Source organism: Pelmatolapia mariae, linkage group LG14 (genome assembly GCF_036321145.2).
Source record: "Pelmatolapia mariae isolate MD_Pm_ZW linkage group LG14, Pm_UMD_F_2, whole genome shotgun sequence".
Classification (NCBI taxonomy): Eukaryota; Metazoa; Chordata; class Actinopteri; order Cichliformes; family Cichlidae; genus Pelmatolapia; species Pelmatolapia mariae.
In genome coordinates, this window is record NC_086239.1 from 37,630,001 (window position 1) to 37,648,464 (window position 18,464).

Sequence of the window (18,464 nt, forward strand, 5' to 3'; positions counted from 1 at the left end):
GGAAAAGAGATGGCAGATGGAAATATTTGAACTTAAAACCTGCAGAGAGTGGCTCACAAACATCCCAGCATCCTCCACAAACAAATCGCTAAATATGAAATGATCTGCAAAAGCACACATTGAGCCACACATATGTGCATCGCAAATCTCCAGAGTTATTATTAGGTTCTGTTGTTATGCTAAATAAAAAGAAAAAGTACAAGCTTCATATTTTTATCTTTTCCTCTATACTTTCTGCTTCATTTATTATTTTAGGGGTTTTGAGGGTAAATGTTGTTTTTTCCCGTCTTTTTATATATCTGGATTATCTGAGTGTCCAAGTGGAATTTAAGCTCTGTATTTTCTGCTGCCATGCTTTAATGCAGAAGTTAACTCTGCCTCTGTGAACACCAAAAACTGGCTGGTATGTGACACTAAAATATAATTTTACACATGCAATTGATTTTTTTTCCAGTGGCGATCATTTTTATCAACAGGCTGGACAACTGTGTGCACATGTTCACCCAAGTCCAACAAAACCTCACGAGTACAGAGAAGCAGCAAAGGTCACACAGAAAGAAATAAAGCCAGAGTGTCAGAGACAGAGGGGAGGTTAATGGTTGCCCCTTTCTTGCTCTATTAGAACACATCAGCACCTCAGATAAAGATTAGATATCCTTCGTCCACAAGACAAATGGCTGTGATCGGGTGCTGATGCAGAGCTCTGAATCACCGTAAAGAGACATTTTTAGAGTTCTGTGGATGGATTTGCTCCGTGGAGAGTGAATGTAGCCCAGAGGAATACCTCGGTCTCCCAGTGCAGGAACAATATATCAGATGAGTGTTTTCAGTCCTCCATAGGGGCCTTTATGCCTCGAGCTCTCTGACTGAATTATCAATTTAGATGTTGAAGCCAAAGAAAAGGACAGCTTTGGACCATTTTGTGACGCAGTGTGTTCTCCAGAGGTGGAAAATAAGCTATTACTGTTTTGCTGCATATGCCCAGGTCTGTAATTTCAGGTCTCATTTTATTTTGAAACAGAAACAGTTTTGATTTTTTTTTTCATTTTATTTTTAGACCATAACAGTTTCTCTTGGGATGGAATTATGAGCACAAATAAGGATGTTTTTATACATACTCTAACAATTCAAGGTTCAGTCAAGGATTCTCCAGGAAGCAATGAAAGAATAAAGCCAGAGGGCTTATTTCAAAGTTCCCCACAAACACAAAGCATCATATACAGTAGCTTTAGAATCCAGAGAGGGGAAAGTGCAATCTATTTTTTTTTACCTGTATATTTTTATGTTTTTGTTGCTACGTCAGCCTGGAGAGGAGTGACACTTTGGTGTCCAGTGACTGACTCTGTGAGAGGATGTTGTGTTCTTTCTTCGTGTATGCTCGCTCTGTGATTGGCTGAGAGTGAAGCTGTTCCCCCTCATCCTCCCTGCTCTGCACAAATCAGATGGAGATGACATTGATATATAGATATAGTTCTATGGGGAGCCGCGCTTGTCTCGTCATCCTAATGTGTCATCATGCTCATCAGTCCACATTCACAGTTCATCCACCTTCCTGTTCCTGCGTATTAAACACATTATGAGGCCATGGGGGCAGCAGCCCGGTGGGATGGACCGAGAACACTGACACTGAGAGCATCACTTCTTTTAGGACTAAATACACTCATCCAAAACACTACGACCGCTCCGATATGAAGCATATAGAGCTGATTATCTCATAACAACAATCTGGGCTGTATTAGATGAAACCTGAACAGTAATATCTTTGTGTACGTGAGAGAAACAGATGGACTGGTCTGGTGAATCTCATTAACTGAAAGATAAGTGGTGAGCGTAACGATACAAACTACAGCCCTGTAAAGACATTTTTGGCCCCTAACAAGAGCTCTCAGCATGGGTCAAAGGTGAGAGAGGGGCTGCTGTAACACAAGAATGACACAAAATGTGAATGATGTACAGGCTGTGTCGAGACCCATTGGTAACTCCTGCTCAACGTGGAAAACGCCTACAGTGGGCACGAAAAGGTCTGAACTGTTCCTTTAAGCAACGGCAGGCCACCTGACCTGCTGAGTCACATGTTCTTAGCACCATGTGAGGGAGTAAGGCTGGTGGTGGGGCATGACTCTCTGGGAAATGTTGTGCTGGGAAACACCGTGTTCAGGTATTCATGTGCCACCTGGTCTGCAACAACACATGCTTTCAGTGGGATGGTTTCCCCCAAAGACAGTGACGTCTTTCATCAGGATAACAGAGCGAAACAATGAGACTTTAATAATCTGCTGCAGACGTCTTGGAGTTATTAGAGTCCGCGGCTCAGTGGGTCAAAAATGGTTTGGGGACTTGGAGGGCCAACAGCATCTGAGACAGATGGTCATCATGGTTCATTAGTGCAAAGTCAGTTATTATATCATTGCATACTTAAAGACACAATGTGAGTTTCTTTACTGATTCAACAGTGTCTTCCACCTAGAATAACCCCTGATGAAATCATGGGGACAGCACAGTACTTTAAAAAATGCGAATAAGTGATATTTGACGACCCCAAATGAGACAACAGAACATTCTTAAATTGCATTTTCTTTGCAGTTTTTTCTGTTACTTAATGAAGCTTGTGGAAGAAGTGTCACGTGTTCTGAATTTGTTCTTTCAGCTCATATTTCATGTTGTCCGATGCTACAGTAATACAGTACAAGATCTCTTTAATGGACAGGAAAATTTATACCATTTTTGTGAGTGCAGTACAGCTCTGACCCCTGCAATCCTCTTACAGCTTTTCTTCTTGGACACTTGCACTGTGTGGATGATGCAGGGATTGCGATTTGTTGCAGCTTATACTATTGTGAGTCACTCTGGATAAGTTGGCTAAATGACTCGGTGGGAAGTTTTCACCAGGACGCTTTTTCCCAGAATAAAATAGCTGCAGAGACTTTCAGAATAAAGGAAGAGAAGAGGGATAATGGAGGTGTGTGTTGGGCTAATTTAACTTAATGAAGCGTCATATGGGTTGCATGTGTAACAGAGTACAACATTTTACTAATCAAAATGCTGCTAATTAGAAATCCCAGCAATTTACTTTTTAGTAACAAGCTTTTAAAATGAAACATTTAATACGAAAACAAACAAATAAATGAATGCACAAATCATAGGTAGAAAATTCAACAATTTCTCTGGTTATGGAGAGATTTATCACATGTGGTGTTCGTATTAGTAAGAGGTGACCTGAACGAACATTACTGGGGATCGTATCCCTCAGACACAAACTACATGATTCTCTATTATGTTATGTTAGACAGCTTTGTTACACGAGATGAAGCCCACGATAGAGCCAATAAATTATTAATAAAATAATAGATAGAATTATGTCACACTGATAAACAGAGCAATGGAAAATTGCTATTAAACAGTATTTAATGGTGATTTATAATCTGTGCCCTGAGCACACTTTGTGTGTCAATTATTTCACTTTTGATGAGATTCTTCTTAGTGGCAGGTAAACATTAACCGATCATTACTTCAGCAAACAGAATTTATGTGTCAAAATTGCCCCTTGTGTTTTGTTGTCAGTAAATTTCACGTCATTTTTCCATTATGTACAGAAATCCTTTCTTTTGGCTTATTTCTGCTCAGTGCCATTCAGCAAAGCTGCTGGAACACATTTAAGTGCAACAGCGCTGTGGGGAAAGTGGCTCACGAGGCACTGTCGATACGTCCAGACAGACTCCATTTTTGTGGCAGCAGGCACTTAAATTTTGACCTCAGTTCTTTTGCTTTAATTTCTACAGCCTCTTGTCATTCCTTCAACCGAGCCAAGTCTGTCGTGCCTGCAACCAGCCGACCACGCCAAGGTAGGTGGCTGTGTTGGCGCAAAAGAACCTTTGCAATGTTGGAAATCTGTCTTCATTAAAATGCCTTATTTCAAACCTCACAAGCCTTTGAAGGACAATCCTGTTTCATTTCCCAGGTTCAGATATTTGTTAGAGAAGTAACTGCAAAGTAATCAAAACTATCAAGTTCTACGATTTTGATTAAGAACTCAAAGTAGTTACATTACTTTTATTTTTTTAATGTAAGTGGTGTAACTATTCGTAACTATGTTAAAAACACATCTTTTAGCATCAAGATGCACATAATGTTTTATGTAATTTCTAATAATGATGTGTTTTGTAATGATGATGTGACAGAATGGAGCTCACACACACGGAGAGGCCTTTTACATTAGGACAACAAACACACACTCACAGTATTACCGGCTGTGCTGCACACACAGTCCAGTTAAAGACACTATAAACATATTCATGGAAGAAAACCAACAAAAAGGACTGAACCAGTTCCCCTCAGGTCACGCTACATTTGAAAGAAGCTGTTTTAGCTCCCTGCCCACAGTTTTCGTCTGACGGGCTGACCCTTACAAGCTTCAATTTTCCCACCCAGAGACATACCTGAGATCAGGGTATCTGCTCTTTCTGACATCACAAAGAGTGAAAGGATCAGTGCATCACAGCAGCCTGAGCCTGCATATCCAAGGGACTGGGTCACCTGACGTCTGTACATTCAGAACTCTGGACTCTGAACAGTCAAGTGGTATCTAAAAACGTCATAGACAAGGCTACGACATGTGGTGCACTGTCTACTTGCACTTCCACCTAATCCATCTAGCTACACCAGCAACACCAACCACACCAGCTATTACAGCTGTACGCATATGATTTCCTCAGGGATTAATATAATATTCTGATTCTGACACTCCTGATTGACCCCAAAAAAGGAAAGGACAAAAAATAAAGCCCGTTTTTGTTGCCGGCCCAAAGTGGTGCCATAGAAGGTCTACGGCAGGTCGGGCTGACGTCGAGTACCAGCACGAGAACCCAGCATAAGAAACATTATGAGCATCTCACACCAAGCAGACAAGCCGCTCTGCACTGGTCACAAATAAACCACGTCATGTACCCTGTCAATACCCTGCACCATCTGTACTCTGTCTTGTTTAAGCGTTCTGCCTTTCTCAGAAAATATTACCACCAAATAAAAAATGAACAGCCTCTTTAATTAAGTATGATCACTTTTCCCCACTTATGCATCGGCTCATTTCAGCTGAATGAAATAACTGGAGACGTACCTTCTAAAAAAACCAAAGCCCCAAAATTACCAGGCTGCTTTTCACCACTTGTAATTTTTCCAGACATACAGTCAAACCACACAGAGAATTATCACATTAAATATTCCATTATGTACGACTTACCTGAGTTTCTTGGGGAAGCAGGAAGTCCTCAGGTAGAGTCGGTCCTTTTATGATGAATTCACATTCCAGTCACATCACTGGCCTCAGGGTTACAACAAGATGACAAGCTAACAAGGACACCCTCCTACCTGCAGGAGCGCAGAGGAAGAAGGGGAGGAGGAGGAGGAGGAGAGTTGAAGAGAGGGGTTGAAATGAGACAAGGAAAGAGTGCAGGGACAGAAAGAAGAAAGAGAAAAATGTCAACATATTGCATCATTAATTCATTAGTATTCCTAAAGATTCTTTGCCTCTATTTTCTGTCCCTGCTGTCACTTCTCCTCCCTCTTTTCCTCTATCACTTCTTCCTCTCTCTTTTTTGCCCTCCCTTCGAGGCTGCTCTGCCTCCTTTCCTTTCATCCAAATTCCTCAGCAGGACATACAGAAAGGACGAAGGGAAGCTGCGGAGACAGCGGTGGTTTTACAGAGTGACAAATATCCGAAATGAAAAATGAAAATACTGATAACTCAAAGGTTTGTACTGAAGACAATTAGCTATAAAAAATTCATTAATATTGTCAAGCAGAAAGAATATTTTGAAGGGTTACAAAGGGACATGAAGGGATATGTGAAGTCCTGAATTCTTCCTGAAACAGTTGTTATTGTTACATATTTGCATTTAGGAGCCAGAAGAACTACTCAAACAGTAACCAGCTAATATTATTATTCAGAATTAATCGTTTGTGTCAGTTTTCAAGAAAAAATGTCAAATGTGTTGCAGATCTAACACTTACTTTTAAAGTTACAAGCCCATTACATGTCCATTACCAGACAGCTTAACTCTTTCAGTGTTTCTCATGGAAAACACTCAGTTTATATAGCAAACCTCTTACTGTCACGTATATAAGTGCATGCATGTCCATTACGTGACAGCATGTCAGAGTCGTGTTTTATTGTTGCTCTGCATGATAAGAGTCTTTATGTGACAAATTGAGAATAATCTCTGTGGCTACACTTGATCAAAGATCATTTGGTGCTTAAACCAAACCCCAGCAGTCTGCCACTACACTCATTCAAACAGCAAACATGTATGTGTGATCTATGTAGACAGTAAATGTAAACCAGTTAATGCAGTCTTGCTGTGAAGCCTTGGACTGAAAATTCTGGATCCTGACATCGTGGTTGCAGCCCCATGTGATGAGTGAGAGGAGGTCTGACCTAAGAACTGAGTTCTGCCCTCTCATGGTAAATGGATGGACGCTTCTTAAATAGTGCTGCTTTTTACAACATGTCTCATTCACCCACTCACACCACATGATACCAATTATTGCACCTGCTCTACCTGCTGAGCCACAGCCACAACCACAGCCCGTCCATGCTCACAAGGTAACCCATCCCAAAGGTCCTAGAGCACGCCTTGCATCTATTTAAGTGTTTACCGAGGTCACAGATTGGTAATCGTCACAGACATCTTAACAATTAGAATTTATTTTGCAACTAGAGGAGTCGCCCTCTGCTGGACAATAGAAAAAAAAGCAGGTTTAAAGCACATCCACATTACTGCAGCACTATGTGTTTTATATTCTCCTTGTGAAGAGTATGACTGATGAAAATGTAATGGGCTGCAAACATTTAAAGCATTTTGTTTATAGAAAAAGAGATTTATTTTGACATGTCTTTGGGTTTTGTTGGTCAGAAAAATTCAAACGCAGCCTCTTAGAAATGAGACAAGTTTGATGTCCATTTTTTTCTTTTCGTTTTTCTTTTTCTTTTTCTATCAGAGATTTACTTGGAAAAAATGTAATATGAAATAATAATGAAAATAAGTGGTCGTCCCATGATCAGAAGGTGAGGGGTTCGAATCCACTGAACGGCTACCCTGAGGTACCCCTGAGCAAGGTACCGTTCCTGCACACTGCTCCCCGGGCGCCTGACTGGTGGCTGCCCACTGCTTCACTGAGTGAATGGGTTAAATGCAGAGAAAGTAATTTCCCTCGGGGATCAATAAAGTATACATTATTATTATTAACAGTGTTGTGTTGTATTAGCTATATAAATGTGTTATTTTTAGCTAAAGAAAGGCATCATGAAACATGAAAGTCCCAGTGAAAAGGCGCTTGGAGCCTTTTGTCATCCAAACTGACATGAATGAAGTGTGGTGGATCTTCAGGATGGATTTAATCACACTGGTAAATCTGAATTTGATCTCTTGAAAGAGGAATGGGAGTCTGGAGTTGGATTCAGCTGTCTGCTTTGCTGAAGTGGGACAATTTGCTTTCACTCACAAGTACCCTCACACTTTGTGTTTGTTCTGGAGGTGAAGAAAGATTTCAGTCCATCAGACCACAAATCCACCTCTCTGGGAAGGCAGATTAGGGTTTTTTTATGTGTTATTTCTCTGATGCTTCTGAGCTGAATGTTTCCACCAGTTTCCAACAAACAACCAGTTTGGATGAATTTGTGTGCACACCCCACAACCTATTATTTTTAAGGGTGATGAATGCAACCGTGAAATCTCAAAAAGGGTCTTTTCAGAGTGACACGCGGCACACTCCAGCACCATGTTTCAATACAGAATCACTGACATTTGTGAGGGACAAAAATACAGATTCAGTATTTCTGCAGCTCTAACAAAGGAAAAGATGTGCTTTCAGTAAGAGGCAAAACTCTCACTTTTCTCAGCTCCTATGTTCCTCATCACCGAGTCCACCTACACAGAAAAACCTGCGACCGGCTGTTCTCTTAAGTTTCTCCTGAGGCATGCTGGGAAATGCAAGAAAGTGCTAAGTGCAGCTGATGAGGATGAGAGGATTCAGGTATAACAAAAAAGAAAATTAGAAAAATATTTCACAGAACAACCTTCAGAGCATCACACGCTGATGATGTATAATCACAACAACGTGCCTGAAGGTGGATTTTTTCTCAGAGTTTGATATCAGGGTGGTGTGGGTGTAACGTAGGTGAACAGCCCTTTTGGAGAAACAGTTACATCACATCCTGTGCATCGGGAGATATATATGGGGTGGCTGTAGCTCAGGCGGTAGAGCAGGTCATCTACTGATCGGAAGGTTGGTGGTTCGATTCCTGGCTTCCCCTAGTCTGCATGCCAAATATCCTTGGGCAAGATACTAACCCCAAATTGCTCTCCGATGCATCCATCGGAGTATGAATGTGTGTGAATGTTACTTAGAAAGCACTTAGAACAATGTGCTTGTGCGAATGTGGTGTGAATGGGTGAATGCACAAGTTGTGTAAAGCGCTTTGAGTGCTCAGATGAGTAGAAAAGCGCTATATAAGAACCAGTCCATTTACATTTTTCTTTAGTAATACATTTTTTTTACTTTTTTACCCATTTTCGAAATGTATTCACTTGAATCGCCTCCAGGCCTCCAGGCGTGTACTGTTTACTTTGGTTAATTTAGTTTGCGCTGTAGTAAAAGATAGAAGTAAGGTAATTAAACAAGGTGATAAAATGAAGCCACAACTGACAAATGCAGCAGAAACACAATTTGTGCGGCGGTGATAGATGACAGAAGAAGCCGGGCTGTAATAACGGTGGCTTCAAAACAAAAAGAACAGAATTTGATAACAAAATCCAAATGGCTTTAAAACACAGCGTGATGGACGATGGCGGGAAAAAAAACAACAGCGTTTATAAAAAATAAGCAGAAAAGAACATGAATAACAGAGATGAAGAAAAGCTGTCCCAAGGGGGAGTTATTGGAAACGAGTGGGAGGAGGAAGGAGGAAGAGGCTGAGTGTTTCATCACCGGGGAAGCTTCAAGCTGTTTTGTTCAGACACTCGAAAGCAGTGGATTTTAGCAATGACAGGAAGCTGTCTCACCAGACGATGAAATAAACAGCAGATAACTGGAGAGAACGGGAGATCGCAAAACTTCAAATTCACTGTGCCATCTCCGAAAAGTGTAACGCTCATTGTTTGTGTCAACGGTAGCAAGACGAGGATCATTTTGCTGACATTACAGACGTCGTATTAGCAAAGAGATTCTGTGAAAGAGCCCAAAGTTCAAAGAATCTGAAGCAACATGTGTGTAGTCGAAGCCTAATCTGATTAGCTCTGCCACAGGGCCCTGTTCAAACTCAACGGTGAGCTGCATGGTTGCACTGGGTGATGCATTTCATCATTACCACCAAACATACATGCTTCATTTAATTCAGTCCTACATTCATCAACCTGCTATCCCGACTATGGCCTAATTCATGCTAAAAAAATAGCCCTTAAAGAAGGCTGTTTTTATCAAATCCTGTAATGTCAACAGTTTTAGAGGAACTACTGAATTTCAGGGCTAAGATTTACTTACAATTCTTATTCCAAAAGCCCAAATGTGAATGCCTGGCTGTACCTCACAGTAAACCATATTATTTGTCAAATAATTCCATCTAAAATGCTCTAAAAGGCCACAAATTTGAACAATACCCCAAGGCCTCACTTTTGTTCTTGCAGATCCAGACGTGAGGAACAGGAGACACTGAGCAGCAACTGTATAGCTGTATGTGTCAACACTCCTGGGTTAACTTTAGAGTAGTAGCCAGAAGTCTATGGCTATTCATTCACTTTCGGAGCCAGCTTCAAGAGTCCTGACATCCTGAGAGCTAAAAGAATGATTGTGTAACTCAATAAGCATTAAAATGATCGTCTCGATTCCAAAGAAGCGTGTCTTCTAACACGCATTTTTATATAAAGTTTGAAAGTAAAGCTTTAGCTCGAAATGCCGGGTTTATTTGAGGTTGAAATTCTACATTTAAGTGCTGCATTCCTGGAAAGAGGGTTGGATTAGCAAACGGATTACCAGGCATGTAGACAAACAGGTTAAATCAGAAAGACCACGGGATGATCAGAAATGACAGAGAGGGAGGGAAGCAGGAGGTGAATTGAGCCTCATGGCAGCTGATAAGAGTGCAAGAGGAGAGCTGGAGTACAGTAGGCAGCGCACAGGTGTCTTCTCATCTCTACACCGGTCAGCACTTCTGACTGACAGCTGGATTAGCATTAGCACAACACAGCCACATGGATTAGCGTTAGCGGGCCCGGTGCTACACAAAAAGGGATTAGCCTTAGCAAGAGCTAATGCTGTAGGCTAAGAGATTAGCACTAGCTATAGCATGGCTCCAAGCTAGAAGAGAAAAGATTAGCTGCGTATATCTGACTTCATACTGAGCCACTGTAGATGATCAGGAGCCTACAGGACCAAACAGCAGAGGATTTCAATATCAAATACAGAAACTGTGGGACTGAAAATGGAAACAGCTTCATGTAGCAACTCCAGCAAAACACTGTTAGATAATAACAGGAATAATAATACTAGAAATACATGTTTGTCATTAAAAATTAAAACATTTTCATGATATTTATGGGGATCTTTTTTGTTTTTCTGGATAGTATTTTGGTTTTATCTCTATATCTAAATCAATTTATTTATAATTTGTTTAAATATGCTTTATAAATACATATAAATACACAATTATCTTACTTTAAATCAGTTTGCAATGGTGTGAAGCATAATGATTGTATTAGAATTTTGTGAAATATTAAGTATACCCCATTATTAACAGCATGTTGAACAGCTTTAGCAGCAGCAATAACTTCATGCAGTCATTTTGTGTATGAGAGTCTCTTATGTCATCGAGGCGGAATTTCCCCCACTCCTCTTTAGAAAATAGCTCCAGTCCATTGAAATTTGATGGCATTAGTTTAGACACAGCTCTCTTCCCACAACAGGTCGAGGTCTGGACTTTGAATGGACTATTGCAGCACACTGATTGTTTTCTTTTAAGCCATTCAGTTGGAGATTTGCTGCTGTGCTTGGGGTCAGTATACTGCTGCGTGACCTGGTTTGGGCCAAGTTTTAGCAATTGGACAGATGGCCTCACATTTGACTCCACAATACTTTGGAGTAAAAGGAGTTCATGGTCGACTCGATGACTGCAGGGTGCACAGCTCCTGCAACTTCAAAACAAGCCCACATCATCATGCTTCATAGTTTGTACAAGATGTTTGCGCTGATAGGCTGTGTTTGGTTTTCACAAAGCTTCTGCTTTGGTCATCCTTGCTGATGCATTAAGCATAATGAAACATGTACTTTAGCCTCATCTATCCAAAGGACATTGCTCTAGAAGTCTTGCTCTACCTGTTGTGTCAGGAACTTGAATATTTAACATGCTAACTGAGGCCTGTACAGTTTGAGATGTAGCTCTTGAGGTTTTCTGCAGTTTCTCTTTGCATTGCGGAGTCTGACCTCGGGGTGAATTTGCTGGGACATGCACTCCTGAGAAGACTGGCAGCTGTCTTGAATATTTTGCACTTGTGAATAATCTTTCTTACTGTTGAACGATGGACGTTAAATTGTTAGACTGATGGGCAGCAGCAATTGCTTCTTTAAGGTAAATGCAGATGTTTTTCTGCTGATGCATTGTCTTATCAATTTGAAAATCCTTTAGTTTTCACATTCACAAGATTTTCAGGAAACCACTGACCTTTGACCTTGAAGTCGATCTCACTGAGATCAGAACTTGCCTGAGAGTTTTGGTAAATACACCAATGGTATCAATTTGAAGCTCCTACGTCGCCTCGTTCTCGAGTTATTGCAGTCATGGAAACTTGTCCACGCCGCCCGCCTGCCTGACGGGGTCACAACAATACCCTATCAGCTGTTTATGGCTGAGGGGCAAAAATCTGAGTAACAGAAACATAAAAGCAACACAGGAACCATCTGAGCGCTTCCACTGATACTACTTACATGTTGTTATTTTATTCCCGCAGATCCATGGTGACATTAACTTACAGTTTGACGTGGTCAAAGGGAAGCAAAGATGAGCTTAAGATTCATTAGCACCAAAAGATAATCGGTGTTATTTGCTTCACCTGTCAACGACCCTCATGTTGAGGCAGATTGAGATATACTCCAGCAGCTGGGGTTTTTTTCCATTCTTAAAATCCAAACCTTAGAAAATATCAGCAGCTGTAAAACAAAGGAAAAGCTGCACCTTCTCTGCATTTTATTCTCGTGCATGCCTTCCACCTCAACACGCTCTCTCTCTGGTACATACTGTGGTGCTTTGCTGTAGTCTAATGAAAAATTCCTGCACGTGGGTCATTCAGTCATTTAATGTTTCCTCATTCTCTTATTTACCAGGCAGAGCCTTTAGTAAAATGCTGATTATCCAAAATACAAGCGCACGTGTCAGGGCACATTCCACTAGCGTAGTCTCTTTATGATCAACAGTCCAATCATTAAAATTTATAGTTGCAAAATGAGACCAAAGGGTTTTCTTAATGGTTTAAGGTGTCAAACGAGGATCATAAAGTTGGTGGACAGTCTACATGCAGACATTTACATGCAAATAAACATTACTGTGAACAAACCATCAGCAGTTTGGATATTCCTGTCTGTTTATTTTATCAGCTTAAATGGTTTTAGACATGACATAATGAATTCACTGATAAAAATCAATAGCAAAAGCAAATGTTTAGGCAAAGCAAAGTGACTCTTTTTGAATTTGGGCTTTTAAAGGCTTTTTAAAGACCCACAGGAACCTTTAATATCTGTAAATGTACAGTTTTTACACCAAGCTGTCTTTTTCTCTATAAATAAAAAAGTGGAAAAAATAGAATTAATGTGAGTAAATGGTTAGCTGTTCACAGGTGGGTCCTGTTAGAATAACAGTAGTGTTCCTCCTTCCAGTCTTCAACATAGAGACATGAGATTTCACCTTCGTATTACCCTGCGATCTCACTTGTCGACTTCATCTCCTTCGCTCATACGAACTACATCGGCTCAGACTCACATCGGCATTCAAGTGGCAAACTCGCAGGACGTACGTACACAAAGACGCCCACATGCAAACAGAGACTGACAGAGGCTCACACTGTCAGATACACTGCAGTCACCGAGGGTCGTCTGAGACCATGTTACTGAATCATTATTGTAATGAGATGTGCTTTCACTCACATTAAACACGACAGTATTAGCAGGGATCTTATCATGTTGAGAGATCCTGGACATAAACAAATCTCATATTACTCAAGCACCAGTGTGCGTTTATATATATTTATATATGCTATCAAGACCTTTTCTGTTATAGATGTGTGCACGACTGCGGCAGAGCCTGAGGGTTTATCCGTCTTTCAGTGTGATTGCGGCCTGCAGATTTAACCATCATTGTTGTCCAATAATAATATCTTTAAATGTCTGTGTCATCTAGGCCATGGTACTCTGGACATCTTTAAATAAGAAGGCAAGTGGACTTCTTTAAGTTGACCTACTATTGATCACATGAGTTATCACATGAGCCAAGCTGTGAAAAATGATTCGGTTCATTACCATCATCAGGGAGCATATAGGATGATAGCTGATGTCATAAGCTGCCGCCTCTGTTCAATGATTGCCGTTCACAGTGGACACAGATGGCCTCTGTGTCTCATCCGTCCAAAATGTGAACCTTGTCATCCTCGAAAGAGTGACGTTTATCCTTTGGGTGGCTGTTGAGGTTGTTCCTTGATGCTGAGCCATGGAGTGGCTGTTACGGTGATCGTAATGACCAACACCTTTTTTTAAACCCTGGCTCATGTGATGACGCACATGATCCATAGTAAGTCAACGACCACTTCCATAGTGGACATGCGCAGTTTGGGGTAGGCTAGGCTAAGGTACTAAGAGTCATTTCCATAAACCGATTTCTGGATGTACAGTAAATATGTGTCATCTGTTAGCAAGGATACAAATTTTTGGTATCAGAAGTTTTCAAGTTTCACAACAATGAAGCTTCATTAACAGCACAATGCAGAGCTGCTTTGACTGCAATTACAGTGCCCGATCAGAGCGATGAAGACAGGTGCTAATTTACAGCATGGACACAATGAGCCAGTAAAACTGCAACAATGTGACTGCCTCATATGATTGATTAGCTCTTTGGAGACATAAGAAGGGGAACCACTATCTGTGGCATTACAAAATCTCCTGTAGATTTCAGTTGCCATGTCCCTCTCCTATAGTGAAGTGAGGTTGAACAAAGAACAGCGATATCTGTTCCTGAATATTTACTACTGAAACAGACAATTAAGTTTAACAAAACTAAAACATCTTCTTCAAGGTCCAGGAACAATTTTCAAAGAAAACTTTTGCTTTAAGGCAGAAAGAGGCTGATGTGACTGCAGTTCAGTACAAATCAAAACATCAGCAGTCTGAAATCTACCAGAATGCAGCTCGATTGCCTGAAAGTAAAATATTGTATAAGGCAGAAGCTGAAAAAGCTACAGAGTCTTAAACTAAGAATCCTCGCAGGTATTCAGGTTGATCCTTTGTCAGCCTACTTTCAGCTTTGCTCACAAACCACAGAACATATCTGAAAACAAGAGGTTTTTAAAACCTGAGGTACACATGGATTTCAGACGGATGGTGTCAGAATAAAGAGGAAACATTTACTTGAAAATCAAAAATAGTGGTTGGTTCTGTTCAAGAGATGTTTGCCATCAGACATCTGGAGGGGCTCCGAGGCTTATTAACTTTTCTCGGGCTCTCTTGGGGGACAGATCACATTTCCAGAATGCTCATCAATCAGCACATTTTTTTAGTCAGCTACTTTAATGACCAGGGCGTGCTGAGAGACACGATCAGCTCATAACTGTCTGATTTACACACAGTGACAGCATGCACGTATGAGCATGTGCACGTACAGGGCCTCTTGAGAGAACACGTGCACACAAACAGAGAATTACAGCTCGTGCGGTCAGGAAATCTGCACATCAACATCACCATAATTTTAAGGTGTCAGCAATCAGAAAAATCTTTACAAACGCCAATAAATAAGGTGCCTTATTGTTGTTATCTTGGAATATACCTGATCAGTTAGCTGAGTGGACAATCTCATTATTGTATCAGCTGTTCACATGTAACGTTCAGATGTGATCAAACTCACACATCTGAGAAATAATGTCCCTGAAACGATGCTCGTTTGGATGTCTTGTACGTAGCTTCATCATTTTATCTTTTTAAAAGGACATTTTGGACACACAGAAGATTAACACAGATCCATCATGGATATAAGAGACATCGTGTAAGCCTGTGTTAATCTCTTGACTGATCATGTAATGCACTGACCATTTAATACACAGACTCGAGGTTCATTCTCAGTGCATCGTAACATGGTTAGCATCATGAAAGAGGGGAGAGATTAGTCAAATTAATCCCCCCCCACACACACACCCCCCCACACACACACACATTCTCAGCCGTGTCACTAGAGTAACAGCAAAATAACACAATCATTACAACCTAGAGAGGAAAATTAAGAATTCGTTTACAGTAAAAAAAATTCCATAAAAAGCTACAACAATGATAAGAAATACAAAGAATTCACGCTGCAGCACCCTCCTGCAATATGACCCAAAGGTGCAATCACAAAGTATCACAGCTCCACCGATAAAATGCACAAACGATACCTGAAATACATTTAACTTTCTCCCCTTCAAGGTCATTGGATCAGTGTGTCAGAGCGCCGACTCTTTAGCTTGAATTTGATTTCAGGGGAGAGGACACAGTCACAGTGAGTCATAGCTGGTGATTGTGGCAGTAGGCAAAGTTTGCTTCTGTGTGGCCACAAAGCTCCCACCTTTGAAACACACTCTTAACAGTTGCACAGTGGTATACACAGCAGGTCAGGAGGTTCCCCCCAAACATTATGTCACATCTCTGAACCTACAACCCATCAAAATGCTGCTGAAAAAGCACAGAAGAAGAAGAATTCACAGCAGACACAGACATCAGATACGGATGTATGAAGCTTGGACATCATGGACTGCTGTTGGTTCTCTGGCATTAACGTGACACTCAGCTGTGGTGATCGTCAACATGAAAACATTGGTTTTAAACATGAACTACCTGCAGCTCTGATCTGAGAAACTCAGGGTGAAAAAACATCAACACAATTATTAAATACTCTGCTCCAACCAAGAGTTAGTTTTTTCTTCTTCATACTAAGCCTACAGGACTTTCCTCATTGGATCCTATCTCCTCTGTAATCTCCTTTGTCCTTGTCTCCTTGCAGGGATCATCTGTCTGTCTACCTGCAGTAAGCTGTCCAATGTGACTGATGGCTGAGTGTTTGATAGTGTCGGGTTTGATTTCCAGGCTCTTGTTATCTGTCACCTAAATGAAGGGGGAACTCAATCTCAGTTTCAGCCACAAAATGGCTTTACCGGGAAACGCCCTTCACCGTGGAAACGGCGCAAGTGGCACCTCTGTCACTCCATACAAACCAGCAGCCTGCCATTAGTCAGCGTCAGTCGGCGTCCCGATGTGTGTGTGTGTGTGTGTGTGTTTCTACACAGACAGACAGGGTGTGTACATGCTTATGACATTTCCCAGCATCAGTGTGCGTGTTTGTCTGGCTCAGAGGGGTGCTATCAGCGAGTGCAGGGGGAGGGTTTTGCGTGAACCACAACAACTGCATGCTCACATATAACCGTCTGAATTTAAAGAGCAATGCAGTCTACATGTAGAGGGTTGGAGGAGTCTTGTTTCCCTTTTTTTACTAAATGGTTTAGCCACGCCCTTTTTTACGTATTAATCCTGCACAGTAAAAAATTACAGGTTTGCACTGAAATGTGGCATGATCCTCACTCCCATCTTTTCATAATTGCCATACCCCGGTGCTTCTCAGCACCAACCCTAAAGGACACCTTATGAGGTTCTGTGAGACGCCAGCAACTTTGACAAAATGACACTGTGACCTGGCCTACGGTGATTTCCACGCTGGTGTCAGAGCAGCTGCAGGTAAACTTGTCTGAAGGTGCATCCATCCTTCTGCCTCTGTGTGAATTATAACTAGAATTCAAAGCAGAGCTGCAGGCCCAGACTGTTCTCCAGCATGAAGGAGACATCTGTCCTCTACAGGACCGTGATCAGTATCACCAACCACTGAATCATCCTCTTTCTTCTTTCCTTAAATGATTTCTTCCCAAATTCCAGTTTTTCATCCAACTTATCTGTTACACCTTCTTTCCTCTTAACTCCTTTGTCTCTGCAACATCCCACCACGCCCGATCATTTCCAGTTTTCTATCTTTAACATTTTTCCCTCACTCTCTTTTGCATCATTAACTAATTCTCTTCTTTTATATTCCCCCCACAGGTCTATTCTTCTTCTCTACCTTCCTTCTCTGCATCTTTCTCTTCCTATCCTCTCACATCGATATCCTGCATGTCTCTGTCACCCTCCCACTCCCTGCCCCTCCCTCCTCCCGTGAGTTATAACAGATAAGTAAGGGGCTATCTTAAGCTCTGCTCTTCTTCCTAGAAAGTAATTTGGCAGAGGGTTGCTAAGTCACCCCCCCACAACTGTCACCCAGCAACAGACTCTATCACAGGCTGACCATCTATCTCCATTCCTCCCTCACCTCCATTAAATCCAGCTGCTGCCTAACACAAAACACTGAGAAAGACATGAAGCACAAATGCACATACATGTCTGCAGTCCAAGAAGGTGCACACAAGTCTATATACACAAAAGAGTGACACCAGTCGTTAGAAGTGAAACACCAGAACACACAAAATGATTTCCCTCATATCAGTCCACACGGACAGAAGCACACGGTGGCTAAATTAGCATGAAGGGGTGTGTGTGTGTGTGTGTGTGTGTGTGTGTGTGTGTGTGTGTGTGTGTGTGTGTGTGACTTAAACCTACACTTTTTCTAATGGACAGTAGGTGAATTCACCAGTGACTAAACTGTTCTTCATGAATTTTTATTTTTCACTGTCTAGTTTTGTATTGAACTGGGAGCCAATCAAGTGACTGCAGTAATGAGATAATATGTTCAAAATCCTACTTACAAATGAGCGCTTTGGTTGCAAATAGAGCGTTACATTTTTTTTTAAAGTAGATAACAATAGAAAGCGCCAGTCTGCAGAGCTGTTGATAATATTTCCTAAACTATTTAAGCTGCAAAATCAACACGTTCTCACTCCCAAAGCGTAATATTTGACACTAGGTGACAAATCATCAACATATTACGCTTCCGGACACCCAACACGTCCCTAAATGACGACATTGGGAACATGAGAACCGTTTGGAATCAATCTACACATGTTCGCTCATTTTACTTAAATCGCTTTGGAGAACAGAACGTCATTAAAGTGCTGGTTAAGTTTAGGGATAAGGCTCGGGTTAGGACTGGAATACATGGCTGGAACGTGTATTACCGTGGGACCGTCATTCTACTGGGTTTCATCCATAAC

At 41.3% G+C, this 18,464-nt stretch overlaps 1 protein-coding gene across 3 annotated transcripts in view; it reads right to left on the reverse strand.

The window, feature by feature from the left end:
- Window positions 1–18,464, reverse strand: part of si:cabz01090165.1 (uncharacterized protein LOC100333421 homolog) — a 400,716-nt gene that overhangs the window by 235,634 nt on the left and 146,618 nt on the right. For 2 of the 3 annotated variants that reach the window (XM_063493434.1, XM_063493433.1), the window contains exon 3: window positions 5,237–5,364. The gene's annotated coding sequence lies outside the window, so the exon portion shown is untranslated. The remainder of the gene's footprint in view (window positions 1–5,236; window positions 5,365–18,464) is intronic. The other variant, XM_063493435.1, reaches the window with a different exon arrangement.